This window comes from Monodon monoceros, unplaced genomic scaffold (genome assembly GCF_005190385.1).
Source record: "Monodon monoceros isolate NGI ecotype Baffin Bay Population unplaced genomic scaffold, NGI_Narwhal_1 Super_Scaffold_20, whole genome shotgun sequence".
In the NCBI taxonomy this organism is placed as follows: domain Eukaryota; kingdom Metazoa; phylum Chordata; class Mammalia; order Artiodactyla; family Monodontidae; genus Monodon; species Monodon monoceros.
In genome coordinates, this window is record NW_021703777.1 from 118,315,254 (window position 1) to 118,337,510 (window position 22,257).

The window sequence follows — 22,257 nt, forward strand, 5'->3', positions numbered from 1 at the left end:
TGGGCCAAACAGTAGAAGGGTCTGCATTTCTGTTGACTTCATGAGGCTGTTATATACCAGCTCTGGACATTCTGTAAACTAGATTTTCTTTTATTGGAGAGAATAAACTCTTGTGTGTGGAAGCCATTGTAGTTGGGAATAAGGAAATACAAACTCAGGGTGTAAAAAGGAAGAGGTGCTACAGAAAAAGACAAAAAAGGCAAAATCAGAGCAGTAATAGGAGGATTAGGACAGGTGTATCAGAGAACTAATGGAGAAAAAAGATGAAAAGCTAGGAAGGTATTAAATACTGAAGAGAGAATGATTATATTTCTTTCTAAGTACATTAAAGTTGTGGTGAGGAAAGAAATGTATTTATTAATCATAATTGATTGTGCATCATTTATTTAGTGTTGCAAAACACCTCGAGCTTACAATTTTCTATTATTCTAAAAGACTTTATAATACACTTTGGAATACATTTCTTAATTCTCTTTCAACTGAAGCTAATCTAAGCCACAAACCTTCATAAACTATTTCATATTTCAGTTTGACAATAATGACTATATTATAGAATGGATAGTGGCAAAGGAGCAACAAAAAATCTATATGTGTATATATTTTGGATATTAACTCCTTATCAGTCATATCATTTGCAAATATTTTCTCCCATTCAGTAGGTTGTCTTTTCATTTTGTTGATGGTTTCCCTTGCTCTGCAAAAGCTTTTAAGTTTAATTAGGTCCCATTTGTTTATTTTTGCTTTTGCTTCCTTTGCCTTGTATATATGTGGTGTGAGAAAATGTTCTAATTCATTTTTTCACATGTAGCTGTCCAGTTTCCCAGCACCATTTATTGAAGAGACCGTCTTTTCCCCATTGTATATTCTTGCCTCCTTTGTCATAGATTAATTGGCCACGAGTGTGTGGGTTTATTTCTGGGCTCTCTGTTCTGTTCCATTGACCTATGTGTCTGTTTTTGTGTCAGTGCCATACTGTTTTGATTACTGTAAACTTGTAGTATAGTCTGAAGTCAGGGAGCATGATACCTCCAGCTTTGTTCTTCTTTCTCAAGATTGCTTTGGCTATTGAGGGTCTTTTGCAGTTCCATATAAAATTTAAGATTATTCTAGTTCTGTGAAAAATGTCATGGGTATTTTGATAGAGATTTCATTAAATCTATAGATTGATTGCTTTGGGATAGCTCTTACAACTCAACATCAAAAAAACAAAAAACCTGATTTAAAAATGGGTGGAAGACCATTCTTCCAAAAAAGACATATAGATGACCAACAGGCACATAAAAGGATGCTCAACATTGCTAATCATCAGAGAAATACAAACCAAAACCACAATGAGGTATCACCTCACACCTGTCAGAATGGCTATCATCAAAAAGACCACAAATAACAAAAGTTGACAAGGATGTGGAGAAAAGGGAGCCCTCATACACCATTGTTGGGAATGTAAATTGGTGCAGCCTCTATGGAAAACAGTATGGAGGTTCCTCAAAAGTAAAAATAGAACTACCATATGATCCAGCAATTCCACTTGTGAGTATATATCCAAAGAAAACAAAAACACTATTTGGAAAAGATACATGGATCCAGTGTTCATAGCAGTAGCATTATTTACAATAGCCAAGATATGGATGCAACCTAAGTGTCCATCAACAGATGATTGGATTAAGAAGATGTGGCACATATACACACACTCACACACACACACACACACACACACACACACACAGAATGAAATTTTGCCATTTGCAACAACATAGTGGACCTGGACGGTATTATGCTTAGTGAAATAAGTCAGAGAAAAAGACAAATACTGTATGTTATCACTTATATATGGATCTAAAAAAATGAAACAAATGAATGATTATAACAAAACAAAAACAAAGTCACAGATAGAGAGTGCAAACCAGTAGTTACCAGTGGGGAGAGGAAAGGGGGAAGGGACAAAATAGAGGTAGAGGATCAAGAGGTACAACTACTATGTATAAAATAAATAAGCTACAAGGATATATTGTACAGCACGGGGAATGTAGCCAATATTTTATAATAACTTTAAATGGAATATAATGTATAAAAATATTGAATCACTATTTATACACCTGAAACTAATATAATAATTTAAATCACCTATACTTCAAAAAAAAATCTCTATGTGTGCAAAATGGAATTTATAAGCCTCCAAAAAAGTTAATGGTAGTGATTTCTAATGGATTCTGAATGATACAATTGTACTGGATTTTTTGTTTAGGGTTCAGTATCTTTGTTCTGAGACAGGAAATTTACATCCATCTTATTGACAATGTTTATCTCATAAAATGAAGATACTGACTAGAATAGAATTTTATTAAAAGAGAGTTCTCAATCACTTAAAATCCAAAGTTGGATAAAAATTTCATGCAGAAAGAGACATGAAGTTTAAAACATTTTCCAAATCAGCAAGAATGTTCCACAAAAGCATAATTTCATATTATTATTTGCCTTATGCTTTTCATTGAAATATAGTTGACTTACAGTATTAATTTCAGGTATACAACATTATTGCCTATATTTCCTGTGCTGTACATTACATGCCTATTACTTATTTATTTTATAACTGGTAGTTTGTGCCTCTTACTCCCCTTCACCTATTTTGTCCATCTGCATTTTTTTTTTTTTTTTTTTTTTTTTTTGCGGTACGCGGGCCTCTCCCGGTTGTGGCCTCTCCCGTTGCGGGCACAGGCTCCGGACGCGCAGGCTCGGCGGCCATGGCTCACGGGCCCAGCCGCTCCGCAGCATGTGGGATCTTCCCGGACCGGGGCATGAACCTGTGTCCCCTGCATCGGCAGGCGGACTCTCAACCACTGCGCCACCAGGGAAGCCCCATCTGCCTTATTTTTTATATTAACTTGGAGTTACCATATTTTAAATCCATTATACTAGTAATGACCTGCTTCTGAAAGTATATTAACCTTAATTAATCAAAGTATCCAAAGAATAGGGTATTAAAAGTCAACTGAATTTTCTGGACAATCCAGGATTAAATAAAAGGCTTTTGGTTTCAGTTACTACCTTTGAGAGGGTCGGTTCACATGTATATGCTTTCCAGTCTTTGTAATTAGGGTAAAACGTATGGCAACTGTAATTGCATATTCTGATGCTTAATCTTCAGTGCCTTGAGAATAACTGCTTTGGAACTATTGCTATAGAAAGAACGGGGATCATATCCTGGGATGCAACACTTTATATTATAGATAAAGGAACTGATGCTCTGAAAAGTCAAAGGCATATGCACATGCATACATCCCTGTATGCATTCATAATTAAACACAAATTCATAAAAGTACCAAACTAAACCACTGCTACCTTTTACAAGATCTCAAGGAGAGTTTAAAGTAAACTACCAAAACACATGAATTTTAATTTTTAACAAATGTGATCATCATGAAATTTTCCCTGCTCACACATGCAAACAAGATTCATATTCATTCTATTTCATATAATATAGTCGAAATTACCCTTAGGTTGATATTTGTAGAAATGGATGTTTGAACCCATAGTATTTTGAAGTCTCTAAAGAACCTTCTAGGCAAACAGGGGAAGTGACTGAGTGAGCCAAAGTCAGAATTATTTTTAATGGGCAGAGTAAGAGAAAAGAGAGAAGACAGTCATATGATAATAATTTTGATGCCCTCAAAGCTGAATCATAAACTAAGCATTTGGCAGGGAGGCTTCTCTAGCAGGCATTTATACTTATCTTTGTGGCATGTTTCTGGACCAGCTCTGTTTTAGTTAAATAGCATTATCAGTAGATTGCTCTATGATTGCCTAGTAGTAGAATGTTAGGTCTGCAGCTTGAATTTGTTGATCTGCTATTATTTCTGCCTCAAAATACACAATGTTGTTGTATATTGGTTTATATTTATGATAAAATTGTTACTGATTTCTTTAGCAGGTGAAACAGCATTAGTCTTCTCCCATCACTGCCCCTGAACACCGTATTGGCTCTCCATTCTCCACATCTAGATAACATGTGAGGCAGATTCCAATCTTTTCCAGTCATTTTGGGACATCAGAACATCCTATTTTCAGCTATAGAAGGCCAGCCAATCTAATATCAAAATTTAAATCTTTCATCCAATTAAAGCTTCTCCCTACCCCTGCCTGCCAGCATGAAATTGACGCATGGCTTTAAACCAGCTGTGGGGAAAGAGAGAGTAGGGCACTCTGCTCTTTTGCTCTCCTTTCTCTCCCCCTGCAAACATACATCTTTGCTACCTTTGGCTCTTTCAGGGCCAGTGGCAGAGGAGAGACAAGAAGTAAAGCGTGGAGCTTTAACTAGTTGGTGCTGTTGACTCTCCTCTCTCACACTGAGATTCAAATGCTGGCTCTTTCGTTGTACACACTTGTGAATTCCTCAGAGATGTCTGTCCACTTGCCCTTGTTCTTGACTTAGGCAATTCCTTCCCCAGATGACCTCTTGTGATACCCGAACAGCTCCTGTCCTGGTGGCAACCCCACACAGCATTGTTCTGCCAGGATTCCCTCACCCCAGTGGACAGTCTTTTGGGCTGGAGCCTTTTAGGACTGGCTCTTACGTGGCCATTCCACCACCCGTTCACCGGGAACTGACCTGGGAGACATTTGGCATCCTTGCCCTGTTCTGTCCCACTGCTGTCCTCTCCCCTTGCCCTGCCATCTTGGGCTACTCTGGTTTCTTCTTCAGATGTGCCCCTAAGCTCCTGGAAGCACACATGAGTTTGACCCCCAAACTCATCTTTGTGTACTCTGGTGGTAGAGCACATAGCAAGTAATGTGGGTCAGCCCTTGTTCTAGCCGACAGCCCCAGTCTCTAGGAGGACTTCTCTTGGGGTCTCCCTCATGCACTTAGGGGACATGTAGCCTGGATCTTCCCTCACAGGGAGGATAGGGGAAATACTTTCTCTACTATGAACTCTACACAAGGTCTCCTTTTCCCAGGGAATCCTTAGTTTGCTTTTATACAGTATGTGTGGGTAAAGGTCACCGGACCAGGTTGGATACTTCCCAGCAAGTCATGACTCTTTAGAATGTAGAGGGATTACCCATTATTTTCAGCTTTGTGCTTTAGTTGAAATTTCAAGGCAATAAAAGTTCTATTCCACGACCTGATACACTTGTGTTTGAGGATGTGCAGTAATTTTCATATATTGTATATAAACTGAAGAGGTTGAATTAGTTCATTGTTCTAAGGTCTCCTCTGTTAGTAAAAATATGTTAGGACTTACCCTGAATTCCTTTCTTTGGTAATCTAGCTTCTTGAGAAAACCAAAAATCAGGAAGTAACCCCCTAAAGTCCTCAGAACACGTAGAAATAGTGTTTAAACCTCCCCTCTCCCCAACACACATAAGCCTGAGTACTTATTTATCAAAAGATCCCCTTGGGTCTCTCCTCAGTGCCTGCTTACTCTGACTTTCATAGTAAAGTCAGATTTAAGTCTCTGAATACCACAAAGTTAGTGTTCTTTTGTTGCAAATGACAGAGATCACCTTAAAACGGCTTATCAGTTAGGATCCTGTTAGTTGCAAAGAACCAAAAACCTAACTCAAGTTGCCCTTTAAAGGTAAAGGAAATGTATCATCCATGTAAGTGACATATCTAGAGGCTTCAGGCAAAGTTTGATCCAGGTTCTCAAGAACCAAGAACCCAGTTTCTTTACTTTTTTCTGCATGGTTTTGGCTTTACCTTAAACCCGACTTCTCTTATAGCTGTAAGGAGTCTGTCAGAAGCATCTGACACTTAAAATGTCCTCATTTATGTCCACCGGGCATCTTGTTTTGCTAACTCCTAAGAATGACCAAGGAGGCTTTCTCAGAAGTTCCCAAAAAAGCCTCTTAATAGCTCAGTCAGGACGAGCTAGGTCATGTATTCACCTGTGCATCAATAACCCTATCCAGGATAATGAGGTGTGCTAGCTATCTTCAGCCTGGGCCCACTCTGGAACCGAGATTTAGGGTCAATTCTACTCAAAACATGATTTGGAAAACTGGGGAGCTGTTAAGAAGGAGAAAGTAAAGAATGGACACTGGGGAAGCATGAACCAGCGTCTGTTACAGCAACGTAAAGGGTAAAGCGGGATTTATCATCAGAATATGGAGATGTCTTATTACAGGAATGTTCTGGGCCTCAAGAAGGAATCAAATTGGTAATGAGAAGTCCATTGTGAATCCTTGCACACTTTTTGATTTTGCATCTACTTTACAAACGACAGGCCATATGATGGGCTTAGATGACGCCTTCTCAGTTCACGTATTATAGTTACAGACACAGAGAATTTAACATGCACTCTAGCTCCCGAATCCACATTACCCGGGAAGGACCCCTGGTTAACCTAATCATATGCCTGCCCTTCATTCAATCAACTGTTACCAGGCACCAGGTCACTATAAAAAACGTGCTTCTTGGGCTTCCCTGGTGACGCAGTGGTTGGGGGTCCGCCTGCCGATGCAGGGGACACGGGTTCGTGCCCCGGTCCAGGAAGATCCCACATGCCGCGGAGCGGCTGGGCCCGTGAGCCATGGCCGCCGAGCCTGCGCGTCCGGAGCCTGTGCTCCGCAACGGGAGAGGCCACAACAGTGAGAGGCCCGTGTACCGCAAAAAAACAAAAAAAAAAAACAAAACAAAAAACAACAACAACAAAAAAGTGCTTCTTCTAGGAAACTGCCCCTGTGTATCAGAGAGGAGTTAAGGGGACCGCAGGGAGCCAGGCGGCCTTCACACAGAGTGTCTGCCCAGCAGTAACCACTCGAGACAGACACATTGCTGCACTCTGTCTGCAATGAGAGAAAAAAAAGGAATTTACCAATCAGACACAAGAATTTAAGAGTATGGCGAAGCATCAGTTCCACATGATACAATGGTTCCTATTCCTGATGATAATTCTGGGTCATTTAATGTTATACTAGGTTCACTCTCTTTTAGTTAAATTGAAATTTTACTCTTGTGGAATAAAGTGTGGCCATCATTATGCTAGTGAGTATAACCTATAGCCTCCCTATTCTGTCTTTTGTGGTTTCCTTAACCTCTATACATTGTCCAGGTTGATTGTTAAGATTCCCTTCATTATGTGTATCGGCAGTTATTTCTGATACCGATTCTGGATCACCACAATTGTTTCTAACGTGAGTTCTTTTAACAAATATTTCCCTCTTACTAAATGGTACGCTTGCCTTCTCCCATAATGTATGCAGTTTTATTTATATAATTTTGACTGAACTGATGAAGATGGGTGTTATTTATCTTAGTTCCCAGAGGTGGACTTATCAAACTGTTTATAGATTTCCTTATTCCCAAGTTTTGGTCACAGAACTCAATATATCTGCTGAATGATTTCTCTGTGGTGAAGTCTGATTCACTGGAGAAGCAATGCCGTGTCTATGCTGAAGGACCCTCGAACACACAGTAGTGGAATAAAGAAACAGATGTATTACCAGAGAAATGAAAATAAATTATACTCATCTATCAGTGTGGCAGGAATGCTGAGAAGCTGGTCCCAGGATTGCCTCCCTTGAGCCTTTGTTCTGCCTTTCCTTGACTTGTTCTAGATTCACAGACCCTTCTGGAGAGAGGACAGCAGCATGATTAAGAATGCAGACTCTGGAGTCAGAAAGCATGGTAGCAATTGAGAACATGGGTTGGATTAGAATCCTGCCTGTTTCTCTGAGGAACACTGGAAAAATTACTTACCTTCCCTCACTCAACTGCCTCCTTTATACAAGGGTAATAATAATAATACCTACCTACTAAGGAGGTTATATAAATCCAAGTTAAGAGTTTAGTATAGTGCCCATATTCAGTACACTCCCCTGTATAAATTTCTCTTCCTTTTGGATTCTTTCCTAACCTGTTTTCTTTTCTTTTAGGAAAAGGAAACAGTTTTATTGTTGAATAAGCATTAAACCTGAATTTGATGCACATCACAGGCAATCTGCTAAAAGATTGCAAAGACATGAAGAACTCTCACCCCCCGTATATAGCCACACAGATACAGCAAATTACATACATGTTTTCAAGATAAACAATAACTAGTCCCCAGGTAAGATGATTTGATAGCACTGTTTGTCACACATAATTTATTCTAACTCTACCTGGTATTTAGGGTGACCATCTGTGTTAGCTAATTGACTTTACCTGGAGGGAAAAAAACAGTCTCATCTCTTTATGACAGGAGGCAGATTTGTAACTTGGAGTAAGCATCCATCTAAGCTAGGTTCCTACCCTCCTACAGAATATTGCAAAATAATCACCACAGTTAAGTCTGGTTCTTTTCAGGTTTAATGAATCTTTGTAAACCAATGTAAGACAGGTGGAAAATCTCACCATACTTGACTATCAAATCATCCTTGCCCTTTTCTGGGAACCAGCTCTCTCAGTGAAATCCTAAGTCTCTTGGTCAGTTCAAGTTCCTTTCTAAGGAGCAAAGGCCAAATTCCTTAGTGGTGACTGGTGCTATCTTCTGATCTAGAGATGAGATTTCAGGCCTATTCTTCCTCTCTGTGTTCTAGAAAATGCCCAGTAACCCTCTGGTGCTAATTAAGGATTAAATAGTAGTCTCAGTTTGAATTAATGACTGAGTAGTGACTACATGTATAATACTACTTACCCTCCTTTGGCATTACCTTTATTTGTAGTGACAGACTCTTATAATGAAAGCAGAGCAAATACTATATCCACATTGTAAAAGCAGACATTTAGGGATAATGGGACAAAGCAGCTGCCCCTGAGGCAGGGCCTGGGAGTCACCCTGTTCCACATAGCAGCTGGAGCCTGTCAGAGCTGACTTAGGGAGTCTGACTCACACTAACCAGACTCACAGTGCACAGATCAAATACCCAAGAGCCTTTGTTTATAATAAAGAGGAAGATCACTCAGCAGACTGGATATTTGTAGGTAAGTAGTTCTTAGCTTCCTTTCAAGTTCAGAGACCCCCTCTACTCTGCAGTGCTCTCACAGCACTGTCTGAAGGGGTTTAGTTCTAAGAAATACCTCATCATCATAACTTTGTGGTTTGTACCCAAAGGAGGCCCTGGTCTAATGTAATGACCTCTGGGTCTGTATTTTGATATACATATCGCATCACCACATGTTAAGTGGCATCTTAAAGTATAGACTTTAATAGAATTCAAGACAACCAATTTATAAAAACATTGATATGCATGTAGATTTACCATGTGCATCTCACCAGATTGTGAGCTAAGAGCGGAGAATGAAAAAATATCACGGAGAAAGACAAGTTTCTGAAGCACAATGTATTTTATGAATAAAACTTCTTAGCCTAGAGCAGCAAGGCCAGTTGGACCCATAGTTTCTTTGACTGCACTGCCCCCTTGTGGTAAAATGGCTTAGTTCGTTGGCAGAAAGAGGCTTGGAACAGGAGACATATGAGAGGCTAGAACAATGTGCAATAGGTCAGATAAGAAATAAAATAGAAAATAAGTTTCCTGGAAGAGTGGTCAGGAGATTTCGCCATTGAGAATGCTGGGGAGAGCTCCTGGCACCTGTAGGGGCTGCTTTACTGCCTAGCTGTGATGGTCAGCTCTCTTGAATTGCTTAGGACAGACGAGGTTTGGCTTTGTTTGTTTGTTTTTGCTTTGCTTTGAAGCCCTGTGTAGCGTGAGTATCGTAACACTGAGTCATGTTGCTCATCCACCACCATCCCCTACACTCCTCGTCGTCTCAGGGAAATGTAGCCTCTAGGAAATTAAATGCTAGTCCAGAAGCATACATTTGGCAGAGGACATGGCAAAGTCGCTCAGTGGCCCAGAGGAAGGCCCTATGCAGGGCATTTTACCCTTTTTAACTGCCTTGGAGGCTTACAGCCAAAGGAGGCGCTTGGTGCTTGTTTATAATTTATGCCCATCTAATTCCAGTGAAATGAGGAGGCCTACAATGAATATGACCCTCAGAGAGCTTTTGCTTCAGTCTTCCTCTTTATTCTGCAATACTGAGGAAAGAGCAGAAAGTGCATGGACTGTGGCACCAGGTGACCACCACACCGAGCATTACATTTAGTTCTAAATTTCCTTGTAGCCAAGGAAACACTGGAAATACAGAGCCTTATATAGTTTGCATTGCCTGGAAGGAGAACCTTCAGAGATACACAGTTTCTGTGATGGGATGGAGGTGTTAGCTAAGGCTGTGGTGGTAATCATTTTGCAATATCTAAACATATCAAGTCAACATGCTGTACACCTTAAACTTATACAATGTTATATGTCAATTATATCTCAATGAAGCAGAACAAAAATTTTTTAATAATTTTAAAGAGAAAGAGAGAGGTATTTAGTTAGTTTCTGGCATTACATTCCAAGAGGAATTTATCCTAGTAATTTGAAACCCATAAATAAACACTGAATTAAAAGATTCTCTTTTAATCGGCAGAGTCGATTCTCTTCCAGGGAAGCTTGCAGCAGACCTGTTAAGTATTAGATATGATGAGTAGCTCTTATTTAGTGGTTCCCAACCTCTGGTGGGACCTCTAGTGGGCCATGCAGTTATTGCAAAGTGTCCGTGAATCTAGATTCTAGATGCATAATTTCAGGAGTGAAAAAATAATGTTTTGTGCAAACGTACCAATATTTTTCACAAATATGAGGATAACCAGAACTAGCAAAATAAAAACTTATGTAAAGGAACTACTGAACTCACACTAGCTTTTGGTTATTATATATTTTCGCAATTAGGTCTGCTAACAATACAGTTATTAAAAAGTTGATATTACAAGTAGGTCCTTGTGTTTAGAAAGGCTGTGAGCCGTTACTGGTGCAGACTGTCCAGATGGTGTCGCTGCTCCGAGGAGAGAAGGCAGACTTCCATCCCCACACACGCCTCCCCGGTCACTATTCTCAACAGCTGCCTTCCATGTTCTGAGATGAGCTCCAAGGAAGGCACTCCCGTGCCCGCAGGCTCCGGGGCTTTGTTCGCTAATCAGCTTTGTGGTTTCAGGAGGCCCAAAAGTACTTCAGGGCTTTCCACTCCGAGCACTTTGTTCAGGAAGCTTGAGAGACTTGTTGTGGTTTCAGAAATGACACGCTTGAAGTTCTGGAGTTGGCACAGACTACTGCTCCTGCGCCAACAAAGGTAGGACGAGCGGCAGCCAGAGGGGCTGGTGGCCTGAAAACCGGAGCTGTGGTTATCTCCGCAGGCAACTGCTCTTCAGCAAGCTTGCAATTGCTCCACACCCCTTTCATGTGGGCAAAGAAAGAACTTTATCAGACAGAAAGTCTCTATCCTCTTGAAACGTTGGGGTGAAAGGGGAGGAAGTTGGGCAGTAGGTCGGGGCAGAATTTACAACAGTGAAAATCACGTTTTTGGTGAGTTCTCCCCTTTCACACAGGTGACTCCATGCTGCTCTAGATGCCCCGCAGCCTCCTGTGTGCTGACTGAGGCTCAGACTACAACATGAGGCCCTCACAGAGGTGAAGACAGAGCTCCCTGCAGCGTGCCTGAAGTTTTAAACCTCTGTGCTCTGGATCACATGGCTTGGCTTGGCTGTTGGAGGACAGAGCTTCCAAAGCTAAAATGGGCAAGGCAGAGCCCTGTGAGAGAAGCAACGTTGTACAGTATTTCAGCTCTCCCATTGCAACAATGCCAATAAGCAAGCCACCCAGTCACCACCCGAAGGACAGACTGACACCTTTGTCAAGGGAAGTACAAGGTCGCAAATAGTTTGTTTTCACTTGTACCGCTAAGGGTACCTATAGACACATGTAAAATTGTCCAGCCCAAAATGTCAATCCCCACTGTCTGTTATGGCACCTCTGTACCACTGGAAATTCATCTCCTTGAGTCAAGAGTCTTTTCGATCTCTTTTAGGATGGAAACATTCTGGTGTGTATATCTGGTAGAAATGGGGGAAATGACAGGTATATGGAGGTGGGACAGGATGCTGGGAATGATAAAAAGACAAGACAGATTTTGCTCACAGCTTGGAATGTTTGGAATAGAACCTGGAATCCATGGTCAGAAACAAAGTAGCCAAAGGCAAAATCACAGCCCCAGCAGAGCCTGTCTGGTTTGTGGCCCAGCCTCCTTCCCTGCCAGGCCCTCTTCCCCTCTAGCTGACTTGACCTCAAACTTCAAACTCTTTCTTACCCACTTTGCTCTAGCGGACCTGTCATACAAAGAGCACTGAACCCAGGAAATATGCATTCACACCTTGATTCTTTGGGTAAGTTGTTCCATTTCCTTCTGTTTTCTCAGGTGAAATGGGGCTAGTGCCATCATGGTTCCCTGATGGTTAAAAATAAAAAAAAACTTTTTCTTGCATTTCTGAAATCTGGAAACATTTTTAAATGTATACATTTAACGAGGTAGTGTTTTTTTTTTCTTTAATCCTCAAAAGCCATTACTAAATAAATGGTGTGTCTTTTGATTAATGGCCCCATAGAACTAAAAAAAATCGTATTTTTTGCTCTTTATCACAAGTTAATGTGAGGGATGGATGTGATCGTTCTTGTGAAAACTTGACAGTGTACAGAGGTAGACAGCAAAATTCCATGAATTTTTCCTAGAGGGCCTGATATCTATTGAATGGTGGTTCAAATAATTCCCAGTGACATCCCAATAGGTTCATGCACAACAGACTCATAAGACTCTTTTCCTAGAGGCACAATGTTATGTTGGGATCTGTTATTGGAAAACTATTAGAGAAAATGAAAATATGTTTTTACAAACATTAAAAGTAAACACAATATAAATTATGTTATATATACTATATATATAGAGTGTGTGCGTGTGTGTGTATATATATATATATATATATATAAGTATTACAGATGTTCCTTTAGGGATTTTTCTGCATGGTCTGGATTGATCAAGGCTGCTTAAAATATGAATCCAATGAGATTTTGATAGAAAACATATTTTTCTTTTCCTTAATATCTCATAGGAAACAAGAGTTCTTGATTACTCAGAAAACTAAACTTGTTAAGGTATAAGACTGCTAGAAAATGGATTGGGGGCTTCTGGAAGACCAAGAAAGAGAGAGCCTTGGGGACTTGGGAACAGGCCAGCCATGTGGTACCTCTCAATGATACCAGGTAGGTGGCCCCTGCTCTCCTTCCTGGTCTGTTCTTCAGCAAATTTTGCTATAGGAGCTATTCTCTCTAAAGTATTGGACTGGGGAATATATGGTGTCAAGCCTACTGGGGGTCTGACTGTGGTCAGCATTTTCAAATTCCAAGAATTTGATTTTCCAAAGTTAGGTAGTAAATTCTTGGTATTAAACTTAGATTGAAAATTAGAACCCCTGGCCTTTTGTCCTGTGGGAATAAACATATTTTTGTAGCCAACAAATGAGGATTCAACAAACTTACTGAGGGACTTCTGTGTGTGAGGTTCTATACTAGGCATCAGATTTGCAAAGATGAATACATATTCTTACAATTGATAAGAAAATATGTGCTAAGGACATGAGCTAGAACTTCACAAAAGAAAATTTCAAATGGTCAATAAACACTTAAATGTCTGTAATTCACTAGCAGTTAAATGTAAGTTAAAATGAGAAGTCTTTTTTTTTTTATTTGCTTGGTTTGACAAATGTTAAAAACAATGGTTATACCCAGTGTTAGAGTGTGTGGGTGACTTTTCTATATTATTGATGAAATATCACCTTTCTAGAGGAGTTTGGCAATATGTATCAAAATAAAAATGCCCAAGTTTAACCTGGAAATTCCCATTTTAGGAATTTAAACAAAAGAAGTAATAGAGAAGGGGCTCAAAGATATACATGCAGAGATTTTTTACCAGAGTATTGTTAATAATTATGGCTCCGTATAAATGTCACTTAATAAGATTGTTAAATAATTCATGGTATATCCTTTGAGTGGATTGCTGCTCAGTTGATGATGTATACCTGTCTTATAATAGCTATCCACAGTATATCATCGAGCAAAAATAACAGAATGCTATATACACTTTAATTCTATTTGTTTTTTTAAAAAGTCTGCATAATTATATACATAGAAAGAAGTTAAGAATGATCTTCCAAGACGATTAACATGGACTGATCTGTCTTTTTTATATGTACTTCTCTGTATTTCTTTAACTTTTTTGCAATGAGCTTTAATTACTTTTACTATTTGAGAAAAAGTATTAAAATATAAATATCAAGCACTCTGTCCTTAAGGGTATCACATTTTGTATAATGAGCATATTTTTCCAAGCTGGCATGTGAGTTGCCAGCTACTTCTAGAATTTAAGGAATTGGCAGAGCTAAGATAGCTGTGAGTCCACCTCTCTTTTCAAAGCCCAAAGGCTGGTCCCAGGAGAAGGGCAAACACGTCCTACCTCCCTGACCTCCAGTGGGCCAGTCCTTTCCTCAGCATTTTCCTGCTTGTGTTAAATCAGATCCAGGTGATGTCAGCTCTCTTGAGCAGGGAAGGAGCCACAGTTTCTCGGAAGGTCCAGGCACTCTGCCGGACGCACAAGTATCCTCCACTGAGGAGGTGGGTATTTTTAGACAAGGTACCTGGCCTCAGATTGGCCCTGATTCAAATCTAGTCCTCTGATTCCAACACCCATGCTATTCCCATGGGTTCCTTAGTGTCTGCTTTTGTGCATTTGTGTGTTCCTGTTTTAGTGTGCAATAGTTTGTGCCCCCAAACTTGCGCCGAATTGGGTCTTCCTTACAAGAGACATATGGTGGGCACATTTTTCTCACGCCTTAGCCTTCTTTAACTGGCTAGAGGCCTACACACTCATCCGCCCATCCATCCATCCTTACCTAGAGCACCTCCCTTCATTCATCCTTTCATCTAGCATTTGTTAAGAGCAACATAGTTTAGTTGAGAGTTTAGTTGAGGAGCATGATCCACAGAACCAAACTGGCTGGGTGTAAACCATGGCTCCACTGCTTAGCAACTGTGAGACCATGGACGGGTTGCATAAATACCTTGTGCCTCTGTTTCCTGTAAAATGGGGATAATAACGGTACTTAACCTCGTGCTGTTGTTGTGAACATTAAAGGGATGAATCAATGTGAAGCACTTAGTGCCTGGAGTGTAAGTACCTCTCTGTCATGATTAAGACCTTGTGCCAGGCACTGGACTAGATGCTAAAATTTCAAAGTGGATCAGAACAGGGTTTCTGCCTTCAAGGAGCTTACAGTCTAGTGGAAGAGACAGATGTGCCCGGGACCGTGAGCACAGAGTTTTGTGGAACAGTGCTGGAGAGGGTGGGGGTCAAGGGGGCTTCCCAGGGAAGAGACTGACCTGAGTTGAACCAGCTGACGGTGGGAAGGGCAGGGGTGAAGACCTGGGGGCTAGAGTGTTCGGCACATTTGAGGCACTTGGTTCCGAATGTGGTGGTTCCGAATGATTGGGATGCGAATGCCAGAGGGGTATGAAGGAGATGGAACTGGAGAGGTGAGGTCAGCTGCCTCTTGTTCTTTGGCAGCTTTTATGAAAGTCCCCTAAATTTAGTGGACTACACCCCTCCCCCTTTACTTGCATTTAAACCTCTCTCCCTACAATTGCCCTTAATTAATAACAACACATCAGACCTAAAAGGTAAGGTTGGAGGGTCACGGGGTAAAAACTCTCCTTTCAGTCTGCTTGCTGTTTCTGGGATAGAATGACTGTGCTCCAGCTGTGTCTGTGTCTGTGTCTGGAAACTTCACCATATTCAGACTCTCAGACTATGGACGTGGCATCCAAAGTGTCCCCAGCTTTGGGGAAAAATGACTCTCCCAGCCATCTGGGTTTGGCAGGCTTTTCTGGCTGGACCAGCTGCCTCCCAGCCCACAGAGCCGGACATACGCCACAACCCAGTGGAAATCACAGCATGCCCGTGGGGCAGGCTGGCCAGCCTAGGCAGGCAGATTTATTTTACAGTTCTTGTATTGTCCCTCTCAAAAATAATTCTGTTCCAAGGATAGAATTTGAGTGCAGCAACTCCCACTGACTAGGAGTTTTAACAACTGTCTTGACTATTCTCAGGAACCACTCTGCCTCTATTTCTTTGCCTTTAAAGTATCAAGTATTAAAGTGTTTTCTGGTTAGTCAGCTTTAAAGTAATGCTTCATTTATCACGAAAATCGTGTATTCTTATTTTTTGTCTTCAGTCGGTGCCTTCCATAAGTTTTCTCTATGAAATATGTATCTTTGGACCAAAAGATTCTTATTCTATTTTGAGATTCCCTTTGAGAGTAAAGGAAGGATGTTCGCTGAACTGGTTGCTATTTTCCAGAGGAGGTTCAAACCCTGTTATCTATATTTAACTTCAAAAGGGTGTTTGGAGGTCTGTCATAACACCCTCCGTGTTTCTCTGTTGGCTTCTGCTCACTTTCTGTTTTTTGGTGTAACATCCTCCACAGGGTATTTTTGGCAACAGAGCTTACCTGAATCAGTCTGCTTTTCATTTCTGAGGCAAACTGGTGATTCATCTTTAGTACGGGAGGACCTTCACAAACACGGCTGTAATGTTTTGTATCACTGGGGTTTGAGTTAGGGAGACAGATCAAGGAAAGTTGTCTCCACGGCTATTCAACTTTCCAGTTAGTTCTTCACAGTTGCTCCTGTCAACAGCACCAGGAAGAACGTTAGTGCAGGTTAAGGTCTCCTTGGACTGCTTTTGACACCACCCCTGCTGGGGAGGCAGGTGGGACAGGTAGAGGGAGAAAGGCTGGAAGCTGAAGTTGTAGGTGCATTAAAGAGTAATCAAATCACGTGTCTCCTGATGTGCACTACTGCGAAGGGCTCAGCATCACCTATGTTGTATTCCTGCCAAAAAGTATTTAACCTGAATTCAGTGGTGAGAAAACAATTAGGTACATGCAAATTGTGAGATATTTGGTGATATTTGGCTTGGGCTCTTCAAAAACGTCAATGTAATTAAAACAAAGCAAAACAAAACAAAAGACTGGGGAATTATTCTAGATTAGTTCTCCAAACATGGTCCCAAGGCCAGCAGCATGAGCATCACCTAGGAGCTTATTGGAAATGCAGAATCTCGGGCCCACCCCAGGTTCAGAAGCAGAATCTGCATTTTAACAGGTTCCCCGGGTGATTCTGTGCACATTCAATTTTGAGAAGTTCTGATTTAGTGTACAACTCACATTCATATTTCCTGAATTGTCGCAGTAACATCCCATTTGGCTGTTTCCCATCCCATCTCCACCCCCAATTTTTTTTTTAATAAATTTATTTATTTATGGCTGCATTGGGCATTGGGTCTTCGTTGCTGTGTGCGGGCTTTCTCTATTTGTGGCGAGTGGAGGCTACTCTTTGTTGGGGTGTGTGGGCTTCTCATTGCAGTGGCTTCTCTTGTTGCAGAGCACAGGCTCTAGGTGCACGGGCTTCAGTAGTTGTGGTACACAGGCTTAGTTGCTCCGCGGCATGTGGGATCTTCCTGGACCAGGGATCAAACCCATGTCCCCTGCATTGGCAGGCAGATTCTTAACGACTGCACCACCAGGGAAGTCCCACCACCCCAAATTTAAATCTAGTCAGATATCACACATTGCATCTCGTTGTCAAGTCTCTTAAGTCTCTTTTAGTCTAGAAGCATGGCTGTCAAATTTTAGCAGGAATCAGAATCACTTTGAGGGCTTGTTAAAACACAGATTTCCAACCCCCAACTCCCACCCCCACCCCTGTCCCAGTGCACACACCTGAGTTCCTAGAGGTGAAATCAGAGGCTACTGGCCCTTGGACCACACTTTGAGTAACATGGTGTTAAATAGTAATGTTAGTTCAATGTTAAATTTCTAACATTGTTTGTGTAGGAAAAAGTCTTTGTTTTTGGAGAGTCTTGGTGATGATATCTACAAGTAACTCTCAAAAGATTCAGTAAAACAGATAAAAGGCTAGATGGATGGAAGAACATGGATGATGGATGGATAGAGCACACCATAAAATGTTAGTTAACAATCAGGGAACATAGATGAACAGTGAGCATAATGAACAAAACAAACAATGAAGTAACACATAAACAAACAAACTGTAAGGGAGGAAAATTTCCTCTGCTCTCTTAGGTTCATTGCCTGGGGCCTTGCAAATTAGACTGACAAGAGACAGATTAACAGAAGAAAAAGCATGCAAATTTTACTTGATGTTAATTTTTATGACACATGGGGACCTTCTTAGAAAAGAAATGAGGACCCAAAGAAGTGGATAGTCCTAAGAACTTATATAGCATTTTTAACAAAGAATGGAATGGATAAAGAAGATGTGGTATGTATATATAATGGAATATTACTCGGCCATAAAAAAGGAATGAAATTGGGTCATTTGTAAAGATGTGAATAGACCTAGAGACTGTCATACAGAGTGAAGTAAGTCAGAAAGAGAAAAACAAATACTGTATATTAACACATATATGTGGAATCTGAAAAAATTGGTATAGACGATCTTATTTACAAAGTAGAAATAGAGACACAGGCATAGAGAACAAGCATATGGATACCAAGAGGGAAAGGGGGGGTGGGATGAATTGGGAGATTGGGATTGACATATTTACACTATTGATACTATGTATAAAATAGATAACTAGTGAGATCCTACTGTATAGCACTGGGAACTCTACTCAATGCTCTTTGGTGACCTAAATGGGAAGGAAATCCAAAAAAGAGGTGATATATGTATACTTATTCACTTTGCTGTACAGTAGAAACTAACACAACATTATAAAGCAACTATACTCTAATAAAAATTTAAAAAAAAACAAAGAATGGTAAATTATGGATGTGCCACAAGACAAAGGAAAAGGGTTTTGGGCTTTCACATGGGGAAAACTATGGGAAGATAAATATATGGGGGAAACTAATAAAAGATAAGGGCCGTCTTAGCAAGGTTTGTTTGTACAGGTCCATCTCAACACCACGTTTCCATCTTCTTCATGGCCATAAAACTTCCCTGGGATAGGGGATTTATGGTAGTGCTTATTTCTCAGGAGTTTCTGCTTTTTAGTCCAATAAGGAAGGTCTAGGATAGCTTCTTTCTACAGCTGTTGAAACTCAAATATATTCAGCTCCAAATAATCTTTATGCCAAAGTGGAAAAAGCATTCTGGACACACTACCCCAAAATGTGGCACCTTGGCATATTGAATATTTTAAGATGAAAGATTTGAGAAATGGCAGGTGCAGGAAGGACTCTCTGACCTCCCCTTTCTCCCCTGAAGCAGGTTTTAAGACCCTTATGTGAGAGCTGCCCTCCCTAAAGCTGGAGGAGAGGAGTATCCTCATCCTTGAGGAGAGAGGAATGCCAAGAGGAACCCAAACCAGCAGGCCTTCCTAAGTTTCCCCCAGTGTACTGCCCTTAGCTCATGCCTTTTGTCCTATCACACTTTCCCAGGACTTTCCACACTTCATCAAATCTAGTATGAAAATGCTCAGGCTTAACTACTTCTTTGGATCTTCATTTCCTTATGAAGGCTCCCATGTTACATAAAACTTATACAACATAAGTTTATGTAATATGTTTTTCCCTTGCTAAGCTGTCTTTTGTCAGTCTAATTTACAGGGTCTTAGCCAGGGAGCCTAAAAAGGTAGAGGGAAAAGCACATTTTTTTTGCTCTCCTACGGTGCCCTGTTTTGGGTGGCACAGTCTGATCTCCTTCAAAACATAAAAAAAGTGTCTACCTAGAGATTGCAGCTTTTAATATTGTCCCTCTTAACAGGCCCTCTGGGGCCATCCTCGGACAGAGCCCCCTGCCCACGTCCTCTGCCTGCCTCATGTTTGTGGAAAAACTTTAGCCTCCTAGGCCTGTGCATCTGTCAGTCCCCACCTGTCCAGACGCTTTCTTAGCAGCCCCTGCCACGGGGAGCCGTCGCGCCAGCCACACGCGGGTCTGCGGGCTGCCTTCCTGTCACAGCACGTGATGGCAGTGCTAGCTAATACTTATTGCGTTCAGCATGGGCCCCAGCCAAACACACGCATGCACAGCTACTGGCTACTTATTAGTTACCAAGGCATGAATCTTAGACTGTTCCTTTGAAAAATGAAAATAGACATCAGATTCCCTACTGCTTCAGGTTTACTTCAGCAGTTAGTTCTAGTTTTGCTACTCCAGGCTTAGGAAATAAACCCTTAACATGTTTGATTCACAGTCCCAAATGCTGCCATAGGCAAGAGCTTGGTGTTATTTTTCTTTAAAGAACACAACAACAGTCATACTAAAGATTCCTTCTGGATTTGCCCCACTACTCCCACTGTTGCACTTGCTTCTGGTTACACTGACCAGCTCACAGGCTAGCCTGAGTCACTGAGCCTTCCTGAGCCTTAGTTTCTGTTTATAGGGATATGTGGCAGGCTGTAGCTTCCTGAATGGCCATGCTGTCTTTGGCCAGGTCCCATGCTATGGCCTCTGCCTAGAAGTCCGTACCCACCCTCTAGACCAACTAGTGGGTGATTTTGCCCCTCAGGAGACATGTGGCAATGTCTGGAGACATTTTTGGTTGTCACATCTTGAGGTTAGGGGTGCAAGTGGCATCTAAATGGTAGAGGCCAGAGGTACTACTAAATACCCTATAATGCCCAAGTGCACACAACAAATTATTATCTGTCCCCAAATGTCAGTAGTGACAGGTTGAAAACTCTCTTCTAGACCTAGTAATTCCTACAAGTCATTAGCCTGCAATTTAAATGCCACTTCCCCTAGGACACCTTGTCTAATGCCCTAAACCGAACATAAAGCTATCAAAACCTTTATCCCTATATGCTACATGTTATAGTTATCCTTTACCCATTTTTCTCTTTAGGAGATAAGGAACTGTTTCTTGTTGAGTGTTTTATGTATCTCTTGAGCTTAGCATGTATTGTAGAACAAAGGGATGGATGGATGGATGGTATAATCAGTTTGCTGGAGATGCCATAGCAAAGGACCACAGACTGTATGACTTAAACAACAGAAATTTATTTCCTCAAAGTTCTTGAGGCTGGAAGTCGAAGATCAAGGTGTCAGCAGGTTTAGTGTCTTCTGAGGCCTCTCTCCTTAGCTTGCAGACTGCTAAACTCTTCTTATTAGGACACCAGTCAGATTGGATTAAGGCCTACCCTAATCTTAAACTCATCACCTCTTTTAATCACATCTTTAAAGGCCCTATGTCCAAATATAGTCACATCTTGAGGTTCTAGGGGTTAGGGCTTCCACATATGAATTTGGCAAGGGGAACACAATTTGGTCCTTCACAGACAGATTTTTATCATCTCTAACATTCTGCAGTTCAACTCCAACTTCTCAGTTGGAGAAGAACAAGTCTCCTGATCCCTTCCCAATTCTGGCTTCTCTTTAACAATCTTTCTGCCTTCTACCTCCAAACCACTGAGGGCTGTGAGATGAAAATCGCTTGATGTAGCCTTGGTGCTAACAGCCTTACACAGGTGACCAAAGGCAGATAGCCGTGCATCCTTGGATCCTGCCTCCACCACTAGCAAGATGAGTGGTCATAGGCAATCTCAGTTCCTGCTCTGAAAAATGGGACCATGATTATATCAACCTCTTAGGACTGGTGCCGAGATTTATCAAGATAATGCATAAAATGTGCCTAACATAGCGCTTGGCACATAGTAAGTATTCAATAAATGTTAGCTTTAGTTGACCTTTTTTTTTTCCCGTATATTAGACTTTTTTTTTTTTTAGTCACAGTAAAGTTTTCCTTTCACCTTAGTAAAAACTTTGAATTTTGCAAGACAAAACATATTTTGCTCTCTAAGTCTTTCCTCGTAGTTGACATTACAGATAAACTGAGAAACCCCTTTGTCATCCAGTTTTTACTCACAACTCCTACCCTTGTACCCTGTGTGCCACGAACTCTCACAAGCTAATGACAGGCTAATGGGAAAACGGGAGGAATGGAGACCTTCGGGACTCACATTTCCTCTGTCAATCTTATCATCTCCTTCTCACCCACCTTAGCATCCACCCTGCATTAAACGTATAGATTCTACTTCCTCAGTCTCCTAAAGATTTATCTTTCCCTACAGGCCTCCCTCTGCCTTCGCTGGGCCCTCACCACTTCTTATGTGGCACCTCTTTAGAGCATGACTTCCCGGACCCTGGATGATGTCCCTTCACACCCACCCCCTCTTCTGCTCTTAGTTTGACCTTGCCAACAGAAAATGCCTCTGTGGCTTCTTCTAGCTTTCAGGATGAACTTCTCAATCCATGAGGCCCATTCCAATTTGGCACTACTTCCTCCTCCAGCCTCCTCTCTCCAAGACCCTCCTCCTGAAGGGTCTGTGCTATTTCAGGCTTCTATGCCTTTCCACACGCTATACTCTCTACTTCAAATTCCCTTGCTTC